This window comes from Chrysochloris asiatica, unplaced genomic scaffold, assembly GCF_000296735.1.
Source record: "Chrysochloris asiatica unplaced genomic scaffold, ChrAsi1.0 scaffold00023, whole genome shotgun sequence".
NCBI lineage: Eukaryota > Metazoa > Chordata > Mammalia > Afrosoricida > Chrysochloridae > Chrysochloris > Chrysochloris asiatica.
Window position 1 is genome coordinate 15,392,550 of NW_006408541.1, and position 20,583 is coordinate 15,413,132.

General features: G+C 45.5%; 1 protein-coding gene across 2 annotated transcripts in view; it reads left to right on the top strand.

The window, feature by feature from the left end:
* Nucleotides 1-20,583, top strand: part of SULF2 (sulfatase 2) — a 116,125-nt gene that overhangs the window by 5,775 nt on the left and 89,767 nt on the right. The gene's annotated exons all lie outside the window — the stretch shown is intronic.

Here is a 20,583-nt window from a genome sequence, read left to right on the forward strand (position 1 = left end):
TGGGGCCAACTTATAAGGACACCACATGGCAGTGGCCCAGGACCAGGCAGTGTTTCATTCTGTTGTGCATAGGGTCACTATGAGTTGGTACCAACTCGATGGCACCTAACAACAACAACAACAACAATCGAACTTTCATCAGGTAGGGGAACAGGAAAGGAAAGAACTTGCTTGAGTATGAGTAACCGTCTTTTAATGTTGGGGCCAACTTATAAGGACACCACATGGCAGTGGCTCAGGTGTCTGTGGGTTAAGGAGTCCCTATACTATAGGGTTTGGGCTGCCTCTTCTCCACAACTCGATTTCCCAAGTAGTCATGCCAGGCAGAAATAAGGTGCCATTTAGAAACCTCCTCAGATCGACAGATTTCATTTGTACCCCCTAAGATTGGATGAATCATGGACCAAATGTTCACATGTCAAAACAACTCTTTGCCTTTCAGAACATCTTTAAAGAAAAATAGCCCCCATGGAACATATCAGTGAGAAGTCTCTAGCCAGAGAGCTGAAGTCAGATTGTCACTCTGCCACTGACTGTGTGACCTTAAAAACGTGACTTGAGCTCTCTGGGTCTCAATTTGCTCATCTATAAAATGGGAGTGATCATCAATCTGGCATGTACAACCCGTATGTAACTGTCTACCCTGTGATCTTTAGGTGCACAGCTATGGTAGTGTGGCCTTTGCCAATGTTTCAGAGTGGGTTGTTTCTCTACACCAATTTTTATATTTAAATATGATGTTTGAATGAAACGCTCTGAAACACTGAATGGCAGAGTTAATCTAGAGTCTCTCCCTGGCCACCACCACTCATCTGTCAGTTTGTTGGACTGTGGTGACTTCGTGTTGCTGTGATTCTGGAAGCTATGCCACAGGTATTTTAAATACCAACAGGGTCCCCGTGGTGGACAGGTTTCAGCAGAACTTACAGACTAAGACAGACTAGAAAGAAGGAGAGGGGGACCACTTCTGATTGTTTAGCCATTGAAAATCTCAAGAGTCATAGCAGAGCACTGTCAGATCTGGTGCAGGAAGATGAGCCCCTCAGGTTGGAAGGGACTCAGAATGCAACTGGGGAAGAGCTGCCTCCTCAAAGTAGAGTTACATAATGAAGCAAATGGAATAAAGCTTTGGGGACCTTCATTTGCTGATGGGGCACAACTCAATGAAAAGAAACAGTTACAAACATCCATTAATAAATGGAACATGGAATGTACAAAGTATCAATCTAGGAAAATTTGAAGTTGTCAAAAGTGAAATGGAATGCATAAAGATTGATCTATCCTAGGCATTGGTGAGCAGAAATGAACTGGCATTGGCCATTTTGAAAACAATCATATTTGGTTTACTATGCTAAGAATGACAAGTCAAAGAGGAATGGCATCATATTCATCATCCAAAAGAACATTTCAAGATCTATCTTGAAATATAATGCTGTCTGTGATAGGATAATATCCATATGCTTACCAGGAAGCCCCTTAATACCGCTTTTAATCAAATTAATGCACCAACCACTAAAGACAGTACTGATGAAATTGAAGGATTCTACCAATTCAGTCTAAAACTGATCAAACATGCAATCAAGATGTGTTGATAATAACTGATGATTGGAATGCAAAGGTTGGAAACAAAGAGGAATGATCAGTAATTATAAAATATGGCCTTTGAAGTGACAGAAATGATGCTGGAGATCACATGATAGAATTTTACAAGACCGATGATTTACTCCTTGCAAATACCTTTTAGAAACAGCATAAAAAATGACTATACACATGGACCTCGCTAGACGGAATTCATAAGAATCAAATTGACGACATCTGTAGGAAGATGGTAGTGGTGTTCTGCACTTTCCGGTCAGTTCTGACTCGTAGCAACCCTGTATAGGGTTTCTGAGGATATAAATCTTTACCGGAGATACCTTTACCAGAGAAGAAAGCCTCATCTTTCTTCCCTGGAGCAGCTACTAGATTTGAACTGCTGGCCTTGCAGTTAACAGCCCAACACATAACTCCCATGCTACCAGGGCTCCTTCATGTGTGGGAAGAGACAGTGAAAAAGCTCAATGTTATCAGCCAAAGCAAGACCAGGGACAAACTAGAACAGACCATCAATTTATTGCTCATATGTAAATTCAAGCCAAAGCTGAGGAAATTTTTTTTTTAATTCATGAAAATAAAAATGTGACATTGAGAATATCTCACCTGAATTTAGAGACTACCCCAAGAGCAAACAACGCATTAGACACTAATGATGGATAGCCAGGGAGTTGTGGGATGACATCAAGAACATCATATGGGAAGAAAGTAATAGGTTATTAAAAAGACTGGAAAGAAAGAAAAAACCAAAGTGATGTCAGAGGAGACTCTGACACTTGCTCTTGAATGTAGAGAAGCTGAAGTGAATGACAGAAATGATGAGGTCAAAGAGCTGAACAGAAAATTTCAGGGCAGCTCAAGAAGACAAAACCAAAAGGGAAGAACACGCTCAGCATTTCTCAAGCTGGGGGAACGGAAGAAAAAATTCAAGCCTCAACTTCCGTTATTAAAGGATTCTCTGGGCAAATTATTGACTGATGCAGAAAGCATCAAAAGAAGATGGAAAGAATACACAGCGTCACTATACCAAAAGGAAATGGTTGATGTTCAGCCATTTTAAGAGGTAGCATATGATCAAGAGCCAATGGTACTGAAGGAAGAAGTCCAAGGTGCATTGAAAGAATTGGCAAAGAACAAGGCACCAGGAATTGATGGAATAAAAATTGAAATCTTTCAAGAAAGTGAGGAATTGGCAAAGAACAAGGGTCTGAGAATTGATGGAATACAATTTGAAATCTTTCAGCAAACTTATGTAGCACTGGAGGCACTCACTTAACTATGCCAAGAAATGTGGAAGACAGCCACCTGGCCAACTGACTGGAAGAGATTCATATTTGTGCCTTTTCCAAAGAGAGGTGACCCAATGGAAAGCAGAAATCATCACTAATAACCACATTCAAATAAAATTTTGCTAAAGATAATCCAAAAGTGGCTGCTGCAGTACATTGAAAGGGAAATGCTAGAGGTTCAAGCTTGGATTTATGTGAAGTCAGATGGAAATGCCAGCGGTTCAATCTGGATCCATCTGAAGTCAGATGGATTTTGGCTGAAAGCAGAGAATACCAGAAAGATGTTTACTTGTTCTTTGTTAACTATGCAAAGGATTTCAACTGTGTGGATCATGACAAGCTGCGGACAACATTGCAGAGAATGAGTATTCCAGAACACTTAATTGTGCTCATGAGGAACCTATACTTAGATCAAGAGGCAGTCGTTAGAAGAGAACAAGGGGACACTGAATGGTTTAAAATTTATTCACCATACTTATTCAGTCTGTATGCTGAGCAAATTATTCGAGAAGCTGGATTACATGCAAAAAACATAGCATTAGGATTGGCGGAAGACGCCTTAACCTGTGATGTGCAGACAGTACAATTTTGCTTGCTGAAAGCAAAGAGGACTTAAAATACTTATTGGTGAAGGTCAAAGACCACAGCCTTCAGTATGAGTTACACCTCAGTGTAAAGAAAACAAAAATCCTCACAACTGAACCAATAAATAACATCAAGAGAAAAGGAGAAAAGATTGAAGTTGTTGAAGACTTCATTTTGCTTGGATCCACAATCAATACTCATGGAAGCAGCAATAAAAAAATCAAACAAAGGATTTCCTTAGGCAAATCTGCTGCACAAGACCTCTTTAAAGTGTTACAGAGCAAAGATGTCAGTTTGAGGACTATGGTGCGCCTAACCCAAGCCATGGTATTTTCAGTAGCCTCATATGCATGTGAAAATTGGACAGTGAATAAGGAAGACTGTAGAAGAATTGATGCATCTGAGTTAATGATGTTGGAGAAGACTTTTAAAGTACAATGGGCTGCCAGAAAAACAAACAAGTCTGTGTTGGAAGAAGTATAACCAGAATGCTGCTTAGAAGTCAAGATGGCCAGACTTCATCTCTTATACTCCAGACACATTGTCAGAAGGGACCAGTTCCTGTAGCAGGACATCATGTTTGGTAAAGTGGAGGGTCAGCAAAAAAGAGGAAGACCCCCAACGAGATGGATTGACACCACGGCAGCAGCAATGGACCAAGCATAATGATGGTGAGGTTGGCCCAGGACCTGGCATTATTTGGTTCTGCTGTGCATAAGGTGGCTGTGAGTCAGAACTGACTCAACGGCACCTAACGAAAACCCAGGCAGCTTGGTGACGTGTTCTGCTCACTGGAGAAGAGCTGGCTGGGGGCAGGTACACCCTTTACCAGGTATGTGAGTGGAGCATGCTTACGCCCCCCAGTTTGAGTGATGTGCCAGTTAGTGTCATCAGCCTTTTTTTTGCATGTTCTGGGGACCTGAGCAGGTGTGAGGCTGGCTTTGTTGTTTACAAAGATGGGGAAAGCTTAGTGAGATTACATCTAGCACAGGTACTGTGCTGGCTCTGGGAAGATGCAGGTGCTTGTGAGAAGATGTGGTGATAAAACCATGTCTCCCAAAAAGATGTATGGACCAGAAGCACTAGATGGTACCCAGCTACCATTCTGATGAGGGCCACAATAGATGGGCCCAGGTAGAATGGGAGAAAGTTATGGAAAAGTCCAAATTTTAAGAAAAGAAATACCCAATTTTACTGGACTGGCAGAAACTAGGAGCTCCTGAAACTATCACCCTGAGATGCCCTTTGAACTTTGAATTAAAGCTATTTCTGGAGGTCACCTTTCAACTAAATAACAGGTTGAAAAATAAAATGTAAAACATCCATGAATACCATCCCCTTCTACACACACTGACAAATGGAGCCCTGGTGTGGTGCTCTAGGATACACACTGGATTGGTAACCACAAGGTTGGCAGTTCAGTCCCCCCAGGTGCTCTCAGAAACCTTTTAAGGGATTGCTGTGAGTCCAGTCCAACTCGACAGCACCCAACAATAATAACATAAACAAACGAGGGGACTTTAAAAATGCATGGAAGAATAAAATAAAAAGATAATGGAATTTTTCTATGAGCTTTTCGAAGCCCCCTCCCCCCCTGTGTGTGTGTGTGTGTGTTTGTTTGTGTGTGTGTGTTTGTATAAGCAATCATCTATTTGAGACCAAATGATTAACATTTACCCTAAAGCAAAGATGAGAAGGTCAGGGAGTGGGAGTGGTGGGAAGGAAACAAGAAAAACGGAAATGGAACAACCAGAATGCATATAACGAAAATGCTGAGACCATGTGGACAACATGGCCAGTGTTTCTGAATAATATGTGTAGGAGTTATTAAATGGGAACCTCATTTTCCATGTAAACTGTCACCAAAATCTCAATAAATTATATGTGCTAAAGACCTAGCCCCCAGGACCTGTTAATGTGGCCTTGTCTGGAAATAGGGTCTTTGAAGATGCTATCAGATAACAAGAGGCCATACCGGAGTGGTGGGTTCTAATCCAGTATGAACGTTGTCTTGGTAAAAGAGAACAGACCAGAGGGACACAGGGGAGATGGTCATGTGGAGATGGAGGCAGAGATTGGAGGTGATGTAGCTACAAGTCAAACACACCAGGGATAGCTGGCATCCCCAGAAGCTACAAGAGAGGCCTGGATTCAGAAGAGATCAGCATGGCCGACACACTGATTTCAGACTCCCAGCCTCCAGAACTTTACCAGCCACCCTAGGAAACCAACAGAAGCTTAGAGGAGCTGTCCAGTGGTAGCAGACCTCTAGGCAGAAGTTCAGGACAGAGGCCCAGGCCTGCATGGACTTGGAGTGGAGGTATGAGAAACTGTGCGTAGATTGTGTTTATGTGCTTTCCTGAGCCTGTGAACCCTCCCCAGAATCCAAGACTCAAATTCCCAGTTTTGAGATCAGCCTTGGGGAAGAGCAGATTTTCGAGAGGAAGGCCCGGCCCCCGTCTTCCACGTTCTGTCTGTGAAGACAAGGAAACCACACCCTATGTTGCAGACTAATAGCCAAAAGATCCGTTCTAAATTGCAGGCTCAGATACTGTGTTAGGGCCAAATGGCTGGAAGCCCAGGATAGCATGCCCAGATTCCGGACACCATATCGGTGGATGGTTCCAACTCAGCCTGAGATTCCCACCTCCTGACATTCCTGGCCCTGCTCACCAAGACTAGAAAAGCATGTGGTTACAGGTTATCTGTGCAAGAAGAGAGACTCCTATGGACCCACCCTGGTGTTCCACTTGCCAAAGACATTCCTGCAAGGTTGTTTTTTTTTTTAATTCAACCCTTGGGAGATCGCTTGAATTCTGGATGCTAAATGGATGAGGATTAGGTTTGGCTGCATGTAAAAGAAAACGTAAAATAACAGTGGCTTAAAAAAGATAGAATTTTGTTACTCGTTCATATAAAAACGTCTAGAGGTTGGCACTCCAAAGCTGGTATGATGGCTCCAAAGTTATCAGGAATTCAAGCTTCTTCTCTATCCTGCTGTTCTACCATGCTTAATGTGTGGCTTCTCAAGGTCACCTCATGGTTCAAGGTGGTTGCTGGAGCAACAGCTGTTGCAAACACATTCCAGGCAGCAGGAAGAAGAAAAGAAAAGGGAAGAGTAAAAGAATGAACCTTCAAATTAAGTCACTCTTAGAATTCATCTGAGGAGTCTCAGTGCAGACAGAAGTGACTTAGGTTCATGATCTCAGCAAGAATTATGAGACGTTCTCAGACTGGGAATATTCAAGAAGGGCTTAACTCATTTTTGTTAAGATGTGAGCAAGGGAAAAGTGCTGGACCAGTGGGGTCAGTCCCACCCCCAGGCCCAAGGAGACGAGACCTGCAAGTGGTTACTGGAACATAAAAGACACAGAGAGTTGTTTTCAGGAATTCCTGGTGTGGCACTGCAGGATAATGCACTGGACTGCAAGGTCAGCACTTCAAACCTACTAGCAATTCCTTGGTAACCCTGTACAGGGTCTGAGTCGGAATGGAGTCAATGGCATTGAACAACAACATCACAGGGAGGGAGATGACACCAATCTGCTAGGGTCTCCCCTGCTGGGCAGTTCCAGCCTAAAGCCAAAGGGCAAAGGGCAGAGAGCTAAGCAGAGGTCAAAGGTCGGGAAATCAAAAGAGGACTGCTGTACATATTGCTGCAGGGGAGTCTGGGAAATGTAGTCTCAGCTTGAAGCATGGAAGAATAAACCCAGGACCAGTTGAGAAGGAAAAAAGGGGAGTGGATACAAGTGGGCAGCTTGGGGTCTCAGTTACGCCTGAGCAGGGTTTCCAATGAAGGGCAGCACCTCTGGTGTAGCTGTAACAGCAGATCCTGGTGAGACGAGCAAACTGGGGAGGAAGCATTCCAGGCAGAAAGACAGCAAGTACAAAAGCCCTGTGGCAGGGAGGCTGGCCAGGAGCACTAAGGAGGATAGCAGGAGCTGGGGAGCGATGGGACAATGAGAGGGAGGAGATGGGAGCCTGGTAGGCTGTGTAAGAGAGTTTGGATTTTATTCCAAGGCCAACAGAAAGTCACTGCAATGCTTTGAGCAGTTCAAGTCCACATGATTCATGTTTCTATAAGGCTCACTCTGGCTGTGGAAGACAGGGAGTGGCATGGGACAAGAGCAGAAACAGCGAGATCAGTTGGCCAGGTGGGAGATGGTGGCGGCCTGGAACGGGATAAGATGCTACAAAGGCAGAAAGGTGGATAGATTCAGGTTGTGTTTGGAAGGTTGAGCCAACAGACTTGTTGATGGATTGGATTGCAAGTGGGAGGAGAGAGGCAGAGGAACCAGGATGACTTGTAGGTATCTGGCTGAGCAGATGGGCAACTGATGGTGACATTTACGTAGATGGAAAGACTGGGGCCAGAAGAGTGGGCTTCCGGGTTTAGGGTGGACACGAAGCTGCTTTGCAGATGTAGTCCCCCAGGGCAGCTGATGTCAACTGGCTCTATGTAGCCCACCCTGAAAGTTTCACCAGAACACACACACACACACACCCCGCTTATTCCTTGCCTAAGGCAGCTTATTTTAGAATTACAAGTAAAAAGACAGTTTCTGGGTGGAGTTTCCCAAAGAGAAAACAGCCAATGATTACTGAGTTCCATTGATTATACCCCTCTGCCACCACCCCACTCCCCTGTCCTGACTGAGAATGACCACATCAGAATTTTCTTCCAGAAGTTTCTGCCAGCAGGAGGCAGAGAAGCAAAACTAAACTGCATGACCATTCTGACCGTCTGTATCCCTTCACGAGGTTCCAACGCTGCATCTTCAATGTCAGCTTCATGGATTTTGTGTTTAGGGACAGGTTGTGAGCCTTGGTATTTCAAAGCTGAAACCAACAACACTGTTTGTCTTTATATTTTAATTCCAGGCTGTCAGGACTTGTAATCACAACATCAGTGGTTCAAACCCACTAGCTGCTCCTTGGAAACCCTTCAAGGTTTCAAATGAGTCAGAATCTACTTGCTGGTACTTAATAACAGCCTTCAACATCAGGTACCAAGAAGCAGTGCCTGAACACACCATAATTTTAGGAGCCCCCCAAAATATTTTAATTGCTTTTAAAAATCAGAAAAACATAAAAACTTTTAGGAGAAGAAAATCTCTTAATGTATTTGTTGTTATGTGATGTGGAGCTGGTGCAGACTAATTGTGACCCTGTGTAGAATTTCCAAGATTGCAGTCTTTGTGGGAGCAGAAAGTCTCATCTTTCTCCCTCGGAGCAGCTGGTGGGCTGAAAGCACTGGCCTTGTGGTTTGAAGTCCAGTGTTTATCCTGTGGAGCCACTGCGTTCTCCATCTTAACATACGATATGTATATATTAATCCTCTTCCAAAGTTGTTGTAAAATGTGTTTTCATATTTTTTATGGAAGAAAGTGCTCCCAAAAAGAGTCTTCACACCAAGTATCAATGCTATCCACTCTGTACACAGGGTAGATAGGGATGGGCAACTTAGGTATTGGCTACCTAAAACGAGGGGGCAATAAAGGCATGAATTGACTGGCTTACAAGGTTTCAACAGGGAGTTTAGTTTAAGAGTATGGGGGAAAAGAAAGAGTCCCCACTGAATAGCTGTCATCTTGTCTAGATGGGTCTGGTGAAAAGAGATGGGGATAAGATTCGTAAGATTCAATAGTGAATAATTGTTATCATAACTAATTGCGACTGTCACAATTGTAAAAGTAGAAGTTTTGTAACAAAGAAAGGGGAGTGGTTAATCTTAGTGTCCAGAAACAGAGGACCCTAGGACCATCAAGAGAGAAGCGCACAAGCAGAGTGAGGGACCTTATCCAGAGAAGCAGCAGTGCCAGAGATGGTGGCAGAGATGGGGGCATGGAGAGGGGGCGTGGCTGAGGACTCTAGATTCATGGACTAAGAAGAGAGGGACGAAGAGCTGGTGGCCAGGAGTAGACTTGCAAAATGTGCCCTTTGGAGATGTAAATTATTATATATGCCTGAGTGGTGTTTTTTGTTGTTGTTGTTGTTGTTTATTTTATTTTGTTTGTTTATTTTGAAAAGACTAAAGTGGATAGAGAGAAATACTATTAACTGATGGTACATGGAGGGGATTATAATCATTGTAATGAAACAAGGTGTATGATTTGTTAAATGTAAAACTAATGATATGTCCTATAAACTTTCACTCAATCCACAATAAAAACCTTAAAAAAAAAGAAAGGGCTCCCGAAAGCAAAGTGCCAACCAGGGCCCCCTAAAATCCATCAGGCAGCTCATAGAAAAATCTCTCCGTTTTTAAAAATATGGGAAAAGGATTTTATTTTTTATTATTTGCACAGCAGAAGCCTCGCTAAGCATGCATGCAGGTAGATCCAACCTCTCGTTTAGTATTCAGAATTGCCTTGGTCTCTGCAGAGAGATGTGGATTTTTCCTTCTGGAACCTTCTGGGCCATGTAATCTATCCCCAGATCAAAAGCATAGGTGGGAAGGCACCATCCACAGATCAGCCTGTCCCTATCAGCTCTCTCCTTGTCTCCAAGTATTTGACCCCATGCCAGTGGAACTATCCTCCTGGAAACGTTCAGACAACTCACAGCATGGGTGGTCCTCCCTGCACATTCACCGTTCACACCGTTCACACCGCTCACCCCAGCGGCAGCCCGTACTCATCCTGCAGTCTGCACGTGCCCTGAGAATGTTTTCTCGATTGTTGTTTCCCAAAGAGCCCTCTCCGCACCATAGTTTAAGCACTGGGATGCTAGCTGTGAGGTCAGTGGTCCAAACCCACTAGCTGTTCCTCCAGAGCCAAGAGGAAGCAGTCTGCTTCCCTAAAGATTTACAGGCTGGCCCTAGGGATCAGTTCTAGGCTGACCTATAGGGTCGCTATGAGTCCGAGTTAACTGCATGACAGTGGGTGGGTTTTGTAGTTGTTGTTTGCTCCCCATAAATGCAAAGAGTATTAAAGCCAGGCAAGGAGGGGAGGGAAGTGATTGTAGTCAGCACTGTCCAGGAAGGTGTCTGTCAAGTGGTGGTATTTGGGGAAATGTGAATGCAGTGAGGGCTTGAGCCCTAGTCTAGACTGAAGGAGTCACAGCTGCAAAGGCCCTGTGGCAGGAATGTGAGTGGGGCAGTGAGGAGGCCAACATGGTAGAAGCAGAGGGAAAGCAGGGAGAGAGGTGTTTCATTGGGGAATGGCTGGGGAGAACCTTACAGGCCAACTGAGGACTCAGGCTTTCATTTTACTTGAGATCAGTGACCAGTTGGATATGATAATGTGACTTCATGCTTTAAAAGAAGGCACTGTGCCACTGGAATGGGGTATAGATCTTCAGGAACGAGGTAGAAGGCAGAAAGCCATTGAAATCATCCCCATGAGAGAGGACTGGGTTCACACAGATTGGAGTCAAGTGGGGTGTACTGACTTCAGCTTTTTCTCCTTGACCCATCCTCCCTTCCTCTACTTCCACCCCCATCTTGTATTTATGTATTTAAAGTTATTATTATTATGACTTGGGTGAAGATTTGCAGAGTAAATCAGTCTTCCGTTCAACAATTTATACACATTTTGTTTCATGCCATTGATTGTAATCAATTATCCCACTCCCTCCCCGGGTTTCCTGTCTCCTTTTGGCCTTTCTTATCCCTTCCTACCTTCTGAGCTTCCTTCCTGGGCACATGCTGCCCTTTGACCTTGCACGGTTGAGTGAGTGCCTCCGTGGTGCCATTGTTGACCTTACAGAGCTGTCTGTTGTTTAACTGAAAGTTGAACCACGGGAGTGAGCTAGATCCATGCCTGAAAGGTGACTTAGGGCCACCAGTTTCTATCCGACCAGTGAGCCCAGTCCTTTTTCTTCATGACTTTAAGTTTTATTCCATATTTTTTCTTACACTTTATCCGGGACCTTCTAATGTGATCCCTTTAAGAGCAGTCAGTAGTGGCAGCTGGGCACCATCTAGTTCTTCTGGTCTCAGAGCTGTGGAGGCTGAAGCTCATGTAGCCCATTAGTTTCCGTGCATCTTTAAATGTCTTCACCCTTATTTACTCAGACTGGCCTAACTCATTTCCTCAGGTGTTTGATTATGGCTAACTATATTATACATGACTGTGTTTTTAGCACATATGAATACATATGTTGTTGTTGTTAAGTGCCACCAAGTCGGTTCCAACTCATAGTGTCCCTGGATAGGGTTTCTGAGGAGCAGCTGGTGAGCTTGAACTGCCGACCTTACAGTTCAAACGGCTTATGAATACATATGAGGGGACTTCAAAAAGTTCATGGAAAAAATGGAATTAAAAGATAATGGAATCTTCCCATGAACTTTTCGAAGCCCCCTCTTATGTAGAAAAAGGAGCGCTGGTAGCGTAGTGGTTATGAATCGGGCTGTGAACCTCACGGTCAGCAGTTCGAAACTACCAGCTGTTCCGTGGGAGAAAGATGAGGCTTTCTGTTCCCATAAAGATTTACAGCCTCGGAAACACTGTACAGGGTCGCTATGAGTTGGAACCGACTCCACGGCACATAAGAACAACAACATATGTAGAAAAACCTTCTGTAAACCTTTTCAGCCCTCCCTCTACTTTCCCAAGAAATCCCTGTGTCACAGCATCTAATTCTTGACCTACTATTTTAGCTAAACAAATACAGGGAGGCACCATCTCAGTTACTGATGCTTCTTGGGCCATCAAAGACGTTTGCCTTGGAGGGAGCATTGTTTGCCTGCTCTGAGCTGACAACCTCTGGGACAAAGCAGTAATGAACTTGAGTAATGAAATCTTCAAAGTTCCTGGCACATGCTTAGTCCAATGGGTGGTACTTCTCGCCATCCCTTTGCTGGTGTTAGATGCTGTTCAGTTGACTTTGATTCATAGCAAAGCCATGTGATAAAGTAGAACTGGTTGTCCTATAGGGGTCCCTAGGCTGTAATCTTTATGGAAGAAACTCTGGCGGCAAAATAGTTATAATCACTGTGCTGCTAACTGAAGAGTTGGTTCTTCAAACCCCCCAGCTGCTTACTCTGGAAGAAAACTGGCCATCCGCTCCCATGAAGACGACAGCCTGAAAAACACTAAGGTGCAGTTCTACCGTGTCCAGTAGGGTCGCTACGAGTCGGATCAACTTGAGGGCACACAATGACAATCTTAGAGGAGCAGGTCACCAGGTCGTCTCTGGTTACCAACCCTGCACTTAACCTAGGCACCACCAGGGATCCTTCATCTGTAATACATAGACAGATATTTCATATGTATGAGGTATATGCGTATGTATTTTTGTTGTTGTTGTCAAGTCCCGTCAAGTCAGCTCCTACTCACAGTGACCCTGTATAGTTTCCAAGGAGCAGCTGATGAGTTTGAACTGCCGGCCTTATGGTCCAGTGCTTATCCTGAAGCACCATATGGAAGTCCACTAGGACTTACTTTGTATGTATGTATGCATGCTATCTATGTATATATGCAGATAAGACATGTGTCTGTGGATACGCCAAACCCAACCCTACCTGCCACCATTGAGTTGATTTTGACTCATAGTAACCCTGCATAAAGTTTCCAAGGCTGTGAATCTTTACAAGAGCAGACAGCCTCACCTTTCTCCCTGTGAGTTTGAACCACTGACATGTGAGTCAAAAGTCCAGTGCTTATCCTCCAGCACCACCAGAATGTCCATATATGTACAAGGAGAGCTGCAAAAACATTGATAGGAAAATGGAATTTTTCCACCACCTTCTTGAATCCCCCTCATATATAAACAAAACACCTCAAATCCATAATTTCACATGATTAATCTTGGGTTAAGCTTAAAGTTTACAAAACAAAGTCACTTGAAAGGAAAGTGTTCAACAGCTGGCATTCCTGGTGGTGGCACAATGAGGAGACAGCCAGGAGGCAGTTGTAGACGTAGCAGGGGGATGAGTGACTGTCCCATGTGAAGAGGGGGACAGGAGGGAGGTTTGGACACCAGGAGTTAAGTGCCATCAGCCGGCTGGGGGTGCCCGATAGCAGAAGAGAGGCGCCAGGGGATCTCACCCCGCCCAGCGAGGCAGGACGGTATAGTCATGGAAAGAAACCAGGTCTGTTTTTCTTTGCCAGGTTTACGTTGGACCCGGTGCGTTTGGGTTGGCTGGTCTGGCTTCATTGAAAACATTGAAAGCCTTTTTAATGCTGCCTGGCTGCCTCACCCAGGCTCTCAGCGCCCAGCAGAGCTGTCTGCCTGCATCAGGACTGGGGCCTGGCCAGGGTGGTACAGGTGTGGATTCATAGTCTCCTCGCTGTGGCAGTGAGAGGCAAGCAGATTGCTGTCCCAAAGGGGAGGCTTAGTATGTGGTGCTCCTGAGTGCAGACCTGCTATCATTTCAAGGCAGGTGGAGCTGAATTTGAGAGGGGGGTTAGACCACTCTCCTGCAGCTGACTTTATATGGGTAGAGGACATGTGAGGAGCAGACATGACACGGCACCCCACCCAGCAACTCACTTCCTCTGAACTTAGAGGATGGAAACTTGTGCACTTTAAAGCCCTGGTGTGGAGTCCATTAAAAATAAGGAATGGGTCTGCAGGCTGCTTGCTTTTTGCCAACGCAGCACTTGAAGCTGCTGACTGCAGGTGAATTGTTTACCAGGTGGTGGCCTCCCCTGCATTCTCAAAAAGGGTCTGACAGGTCAGTGGGCAACCAGCTTTGTCCTTTTTTGCCATCTTGGGAGACCAAGAGAGGCTGAGTTCTCACCAGCTGCTGGTCCATCCTTTTCCCACATGGTTGGTGGATACGAGGACAAAGGACTGGCTCTGCATAGAGGGCCCTGCATTGAAGCTTTGGGGACAAGGCATTGTTCTAGGACCATGCCATCAATAGCCCCAAGCCTCATGGAGCCAACATTCTAACTCGCCAAGAGGACAACCAGCGAAATTAATAAGCAAAGTACATTTTTTTGAGGAACGTTGCCATCAAGTTGATTCTGACCCATGACAACCTCATGAGTAGGCCTCTCCATAGGGTTTTCTGGGCAGTGATCTTTACAGAAGCACATTGCCAGGTCTTTCTTCCACGGTTCCATTTGGAAAGCTCCAGTTGTCAATCTTTGAGTCAGTTGTTGTTAAGTGCCGTCGAGTCGGTTCCAACCCATAGCGACCCTGTACAGGGTTTCCGAGGGTGTAAGTCCTTATGGGAGTAGAAAGTCTCACCTTTCTCCCGCGGAGCGGCTGGTAGTTTCGAACCGCTGACCTTAAGGTTCGCAGCCCGATTCGTAACCACTACGCTACCAGAGCTCTTTGTTGTTGTTGTTGTTAAGTGCCGTCGAGTCAGTTCCGACCCATAGCGACCCTGTATAGGGTTTCCGAGGGTGTAAATCTTTACGGGAGTAGAAAGCCTCATCTTTCTCCCGCAGAACGGCTGCTTAGTTAAGCACAAACTATTTGTGCCACCAGGGACGGTGTATTGGAGATGATAAGCACAGAACGGGAAAAGTAAATAAGGAAGGGGATATGAAATGTGAGGGGCGGGTGAGGTAGTAAAATTGTGGATAGGGTGGGCAGGCAAGACCTCTCTGAGAAGGTGCCTTCTGAGTAAAGACAAGGAGGTGGAGGTTCAGACCGTGTCGGGGACCGGGGAAAAGGCATTCCAAGTAGAAGGAACAGTATGAGCAAAGGCTCTGAGGTGAGATTGAACCTGGGGAACATGAGGGCAAGGAGGAAGCCAGTCATCCCAGCTCCTAAACTTAGTTCATCCTTTAGTAAAATTAGTTATTGGGAGAGTTAAGTAAAACAGTGCATGGCATGTGCTCAGCACGTAAGAAACATTCGCCCAACCATTGTTGTTAAATGCTGTCTTAGCGACCCTTTCGGAGGAGTGGCTCGTGGGTTTGAATGGCCTTTTGATTAGCAATCCAAGACTTATCCTCCAGCACCACACCAGAACTCTGGTTCTTGTTGTTAAGTACCGTGGAGTCAGTTCCGACTCATAGTGACCCTGCACAGGGTTTCTGAGGCCATAAATTTTTATGGGAGCAAAACGCCTCATCTTTCTCCCGCAGAACCTCTGGTAGTTTCGAACTGCCAACCTTGAGGTTAGCAGCCCAATTTGTAACCACTACGCTACCAGAGCTCCTAAAACTCCAGTAGTCATCATTATTAATAACAACAATAATTATTATTGGTCTCTAACACCTCTACCCTCTATCCCAGGGATAAGTTGAAGCTGTCTCAATAGTTACATTGTTGTTGTTGTTGTTAAGTGCCATGAAGTCGGTTCCGACCCATAGCAACCCTGTATAGGATTTCCAAGGTGTGGCTGGCTGGTAAGCTTAAACCACTGATCTTGCGGTTCAAACCAACTTTTTGAGTCCAATGCATTAACCCACAGCAACACACCAGGACTCCCAATAGTTTCATTGTTGTTGTTAAGTGCCATCAAGTTGGTTCCAATCTATGGCGACCCTATATAGGATTTCCGAGGATCAGCTAATGAGCTTAAACTGCCGATAGACGTTGCGGTTCAAACCAACTTTGCTGTCCAGTAAGAGGTCATAAAATACATACATGGATAGAAATCAGTTTGGGATCCTGAGCTGTGTGAAAACCCAGTAGAATAAGGCAAAATTTTCTTTATGAATTTAGCAGGTGTTTGTTTTGTGCCCACTATGTGGAGTCCTGGTATGGCAATGGAGAATAAGTTGTGGACTGCAGAGTCATTTGAAATGCAAGGTTGGCAGTTCAAACTCAACAGCTGCTCCTTGGGAACCCTGTACAGAGTCACTCTGAGTGGGCACCACCTTGACATGTACCAGCCATTGTTCCAGGCAGTGAGAATATGATGTGAACAAAATGGCCGAAATCCCTGCCTTGTGCCGTTGTTCTGGTGGAACTTGAAGCAAAAGCAAAGAAATGGATGTTGTTGTTGGGTCAAGACCCATATAGGACAGAGGAGAACTGCCCTGTATGGTTTTCCTATCCTGGTGCAGCACTGTGGGTTAATGCACTGGACTGAAAGGTCAGTTGGAGCTGGAAGAGTTGACCGTTCAAGCTTACCAGCTGCTCCTCAGAAACCCTATACCAGATCACTATGAGTTGGAACCGACTCGACGGCACGTAACAACAATCTTTAGAGAAGCAGGTCGCCAGGACTTTCTCCTGTAGAGATGCTGGTGAGCTCAAATCACCTTTCAGTTAGCAGCCAAGCACTTAACCATTTGTGCCACCAGGGACTGTTAACCACAAGGTTCAAACCCACTAGCCACTTCTGTGGGAGAAAGATAAAGCTGTCTGCTCCCATAAAGATTTACAGCCTCAGAAACCCTATACAGGGTTACTATGAGCTGGAACCAACTCATCGACACTTAACAACGATGACTTTATGTCCAAAGTTGACAAGTGTGTGGGAGAGAAATAGAGATGGGACAGAGTATGGGAAGGACTAGAGAGGTGAGTGTGGTAGTTTCACAAGGCGGGGGGGTGGAAGGCCTCTCAAGAAGATGGCACTGGGGCCTATATGGATCTGAGGGGAACGAGCCTCCCAGACAGAGGAAACGGCTGATCTGAGGCACAGTGAGGTGGAAGTGTGGCTGGTGTTCAGTTCTGGAGATTCAAGGGTTGTTGTTGTTGAGTGCCCTCTCGTCAGTTCCAACTCAACATCCCTGTAGAGGGTTCCAATGAGCAGCTGATGGGTTTGAACTGCTCACCATGTGCTTCAAAGCCCAGTGCTGATCCTGCAGCACCTAACCAGCTGTCCATTGCTGATAGTTGCCGATTAGTGGTAAAAGTTGAAGGTTGAAGGAATTGTTGGGTGAACCAAGAGACTGCCTGGGCCTCCGAGGGGCCAGTTTTCCAAGAATGGTCTAAGGCTGGTGAGACCCAGCTATGCCTAGCCCTGAAAACAGAAGCTGGTACCTGAAGTTACTCAAGTAAATACCACCTGGTCAGTCTCCTCCAGCGAGGACTGCAAGCCTGGCTGAAGTACAGCTGGGACATTTCAGGAGGGCGTGTGACCTGGGTGGTTGATATTCACACCATCCTAGAACTCGACAGGCCCTGTTTAGTTGTGTACATGAAGCTGAATCTTCGCTCCACTCACCCCGGGCAACCTTGGCCCAAAGGCTCAGCAAGTGCACCTGGTTCCATGAGTGAGTCCCTTGTAAAACACTTTGGTGCTGAGCTGGCAGAGACATGTTCTGCTTCCAGTCTCCTTCAGCCATTCAGTGATGTTGTTAACAAGCCCCCGCTGTATAGGCTAGGCTGGGGAAACTGGAGAAACAGACCACACCTGAGTGGACCAGCGCTCCCAGCCCAAGGCCAAACATAAACAAGCAAACCAGTAAACAAGACCATTTAAAAAAGAAAAACACCTGTTGAATCAATTCCAACTCATAGCAACTCTGAATAGGGTTTCTGAGCCTATAAATCTTATGGGAACAGACAACCTCATCTGTTTCCTGCAGAGCTGCTGGTGGGTTTGAACCACTAACATTGCAGTTAGCAGCTCTGCCTAACCCACAGCACCACCAGAGCTCCTGAAGACCATTTCAGGAGGTAAATGTCAAGGAGAAACAACAGACGTTGGAGTGATAGGCTATGCAGGAAAAGGTCAAGCAGGCCATCCTGAGGAAGTGAATTCTGAGTTGAGTTCTAAAGGATGAGCAGGACCCGCTAAGTGAAGTCTGGAGAAGAGCTCCAGGCGGACAACAAGCTTGGAGTATTTAAGAAATAATGATGGAACCCAGGATAACCAAACCAAGAGGTGCGCGGGGTGGGGAGGAAATGAGGTGGAGGAGAGTGGGGTGGGGGCAAGACAGGGGTCTTTCAGGCCACAGGAAGGACTCTGAGATGTATTCTCAGTGTAATGCTTCTAAGCAATGAAGAGATAAGATCTGTTTGCTACTGGGGAGCTCTTGTTCAGTTTCCTTCCCTGTTTGGCAGAAAGATGGGATGAAAGAGCCCTATAAAATCTATCCAGTCTTAGCTTCGGGGTAGAGGCGGAGGTGTCTGATTAGTTGTCTCCAAGTCTCCAGGGGTTATTAAGTAATTGATAGCAGCAAGAACCTCAAATGCCCGATGAACCCTGCATTTGTCTCCTAGGGCTGCTGTAAGAAAGTGCCACAGACGTGGTGGTTTCTCTCACAGCTCTGAGGGCCAGAAGTCTAAACCAACTTCCCTCCAAGGGCTCTGAGGATCGGGGACCAGTCATTCCTGTCCTCTTCCTACCTCTGGTGGCTGCAGCCTCTGACTCTTCACAGACACACCTCCGTTTACCACAGCAGGTGTTCACTTTGTGTCTCTGTGCACCTGTCTCTGAATATTTCAGACTCTCTCAGAAAGCATACTATAAACATCCGTTTGCTCTGGGAAACCAAAAAGATGGTGTGACTCTGTTTTTTGCAATATTCTCTTTATTGTGGTGGTCTGAAACCTGATCCATAATATCCCCCAGGTGTGCTTGGATTTATGTCTCCCACCTGCTTCTTCTAGGATTTGTTGGGTTTAGGGCCCACCTAGATAGTTCAGGAAGATCTCATTGTGAGACCCTTCATCTAATTACATCTGCAAAGACCCTTTTTCCAACTAAGGTCACCTTCACAGGGCCCAGGGGTTAGGGCGTGGACATGCAAGAAGGCTCCAAAAGTTCGTGGAGAAAATTCCATTATCTTTTCATTCCATTTTTCCACGGATTTTCTGAAGCACCCTTATATCTTTTGGGGTTTACTATTAATCCCGCTGGAGGTCTGGGTCAGCAGTTTGAAACTACCAGCTGTTCCGCAGGAGAAAAATGAGGCTTTCTGCTCCCGTAAAGATTTAAGGCCTCAGAAACCCTGTACAGGGTTGTTATGAGTCGGAACTGACTCCATGGCACATAACAACAACAATTAAACCCACTGAACTCCTGGTGTGGCGCTATTGGATACGCACCAGACTGCAAACCACAAGGTCAGAGGTTTAAACCCACCAGCTGCTCCTTAGGAGGAAGAAGAGGCTTTCTGCTCCAGTAAAGGTTCACAGAGCAACATAATGATTCCATACAATAAACACTGGACTGCAAACCACAACCACAGGAGAAAGAGGAGGCTTTCTATTCCCATAGCATTTTAAAGCCTCTGAAACCCTAGACAGGGATCACTATGCGTCAGAACTAACTCAATGGCAGTGGGATTTTGACAGTAAACCTACTACAAACTGCAAGAAAGAAGGAAAAATCTAAGATGGCAATAGAAGGGAGAGAGAAAGGATTCCAGTTGGATGCTTAAATATACTGTTGGGGTACCAACCGTATGGTACAATTACACATCAACTCTGTGCATTATTGAGTACCTACTGTGTGCTGTGCACCACAGTGGTGGTGAAGGCTCAGCATTGAGGAAGACATACAGACCTTGTCCTGGTGGATACACTGCCGAGCACAGTAGGCGTGTACACCCAGCACATAGTAGGACAGCTACATAGGTTCACCTCCTTCCTCCCTCAGTGTTATCCTCTGCGAACAGCTTCATTGAGAAACAAGAAATTCACTTCTAATAACATGCTGCATGTGTGCTGGGAGCTTGAGGGAATCTGAAGTCAGGGCAATCCCAGAAGGTTGACTAGATGAGGTGTGATCTGACTGGTAGCTGGCATTGGGTAGGCATGGACAGTGGACTCCTTGAGGAAATGATGGTGTGGACGAAGGGGGAGGGGGACAACGGTGGCCCATGGCTGATGCAGAGAGCTTCAGCTGAGACATATTCACAGACAAGCTTGGCCGGGAGTTTGACGTGACAGATTTCAATAAGTGTGAACAATTCTTGGAAAAGTTCCAAATAAAGCAAAGTATAACCTACCTTCAATTTACATGGTGGTTGCTTTTAAAAAATTCATTGTATGTTAATACCCTGTTAAAAAAAAAAAAAAAAGGGCGTTCTGTTTATACGTAAATACAGAATTCGATTCTAGACTCAGGTAACTTGTAAACCTACCCCTATGAATAGCAATGAGACTTGGGACCCAGAATACTTCCTCATTGTGTGGACCTGCCCCCAGGGAGCCCCACAGGGCATCTGCCATCTCTGGCTCCTGCCCACAAATGCCAGTAATGCCCCCTGTCTATTCCCCTTGATTCTCAAATGTGCCCTGTCCAAGATGGGGGGATGGGAGCACCCTCCAGGATAGGGGTGTTGGGGTGTCCTACCAGGGATGG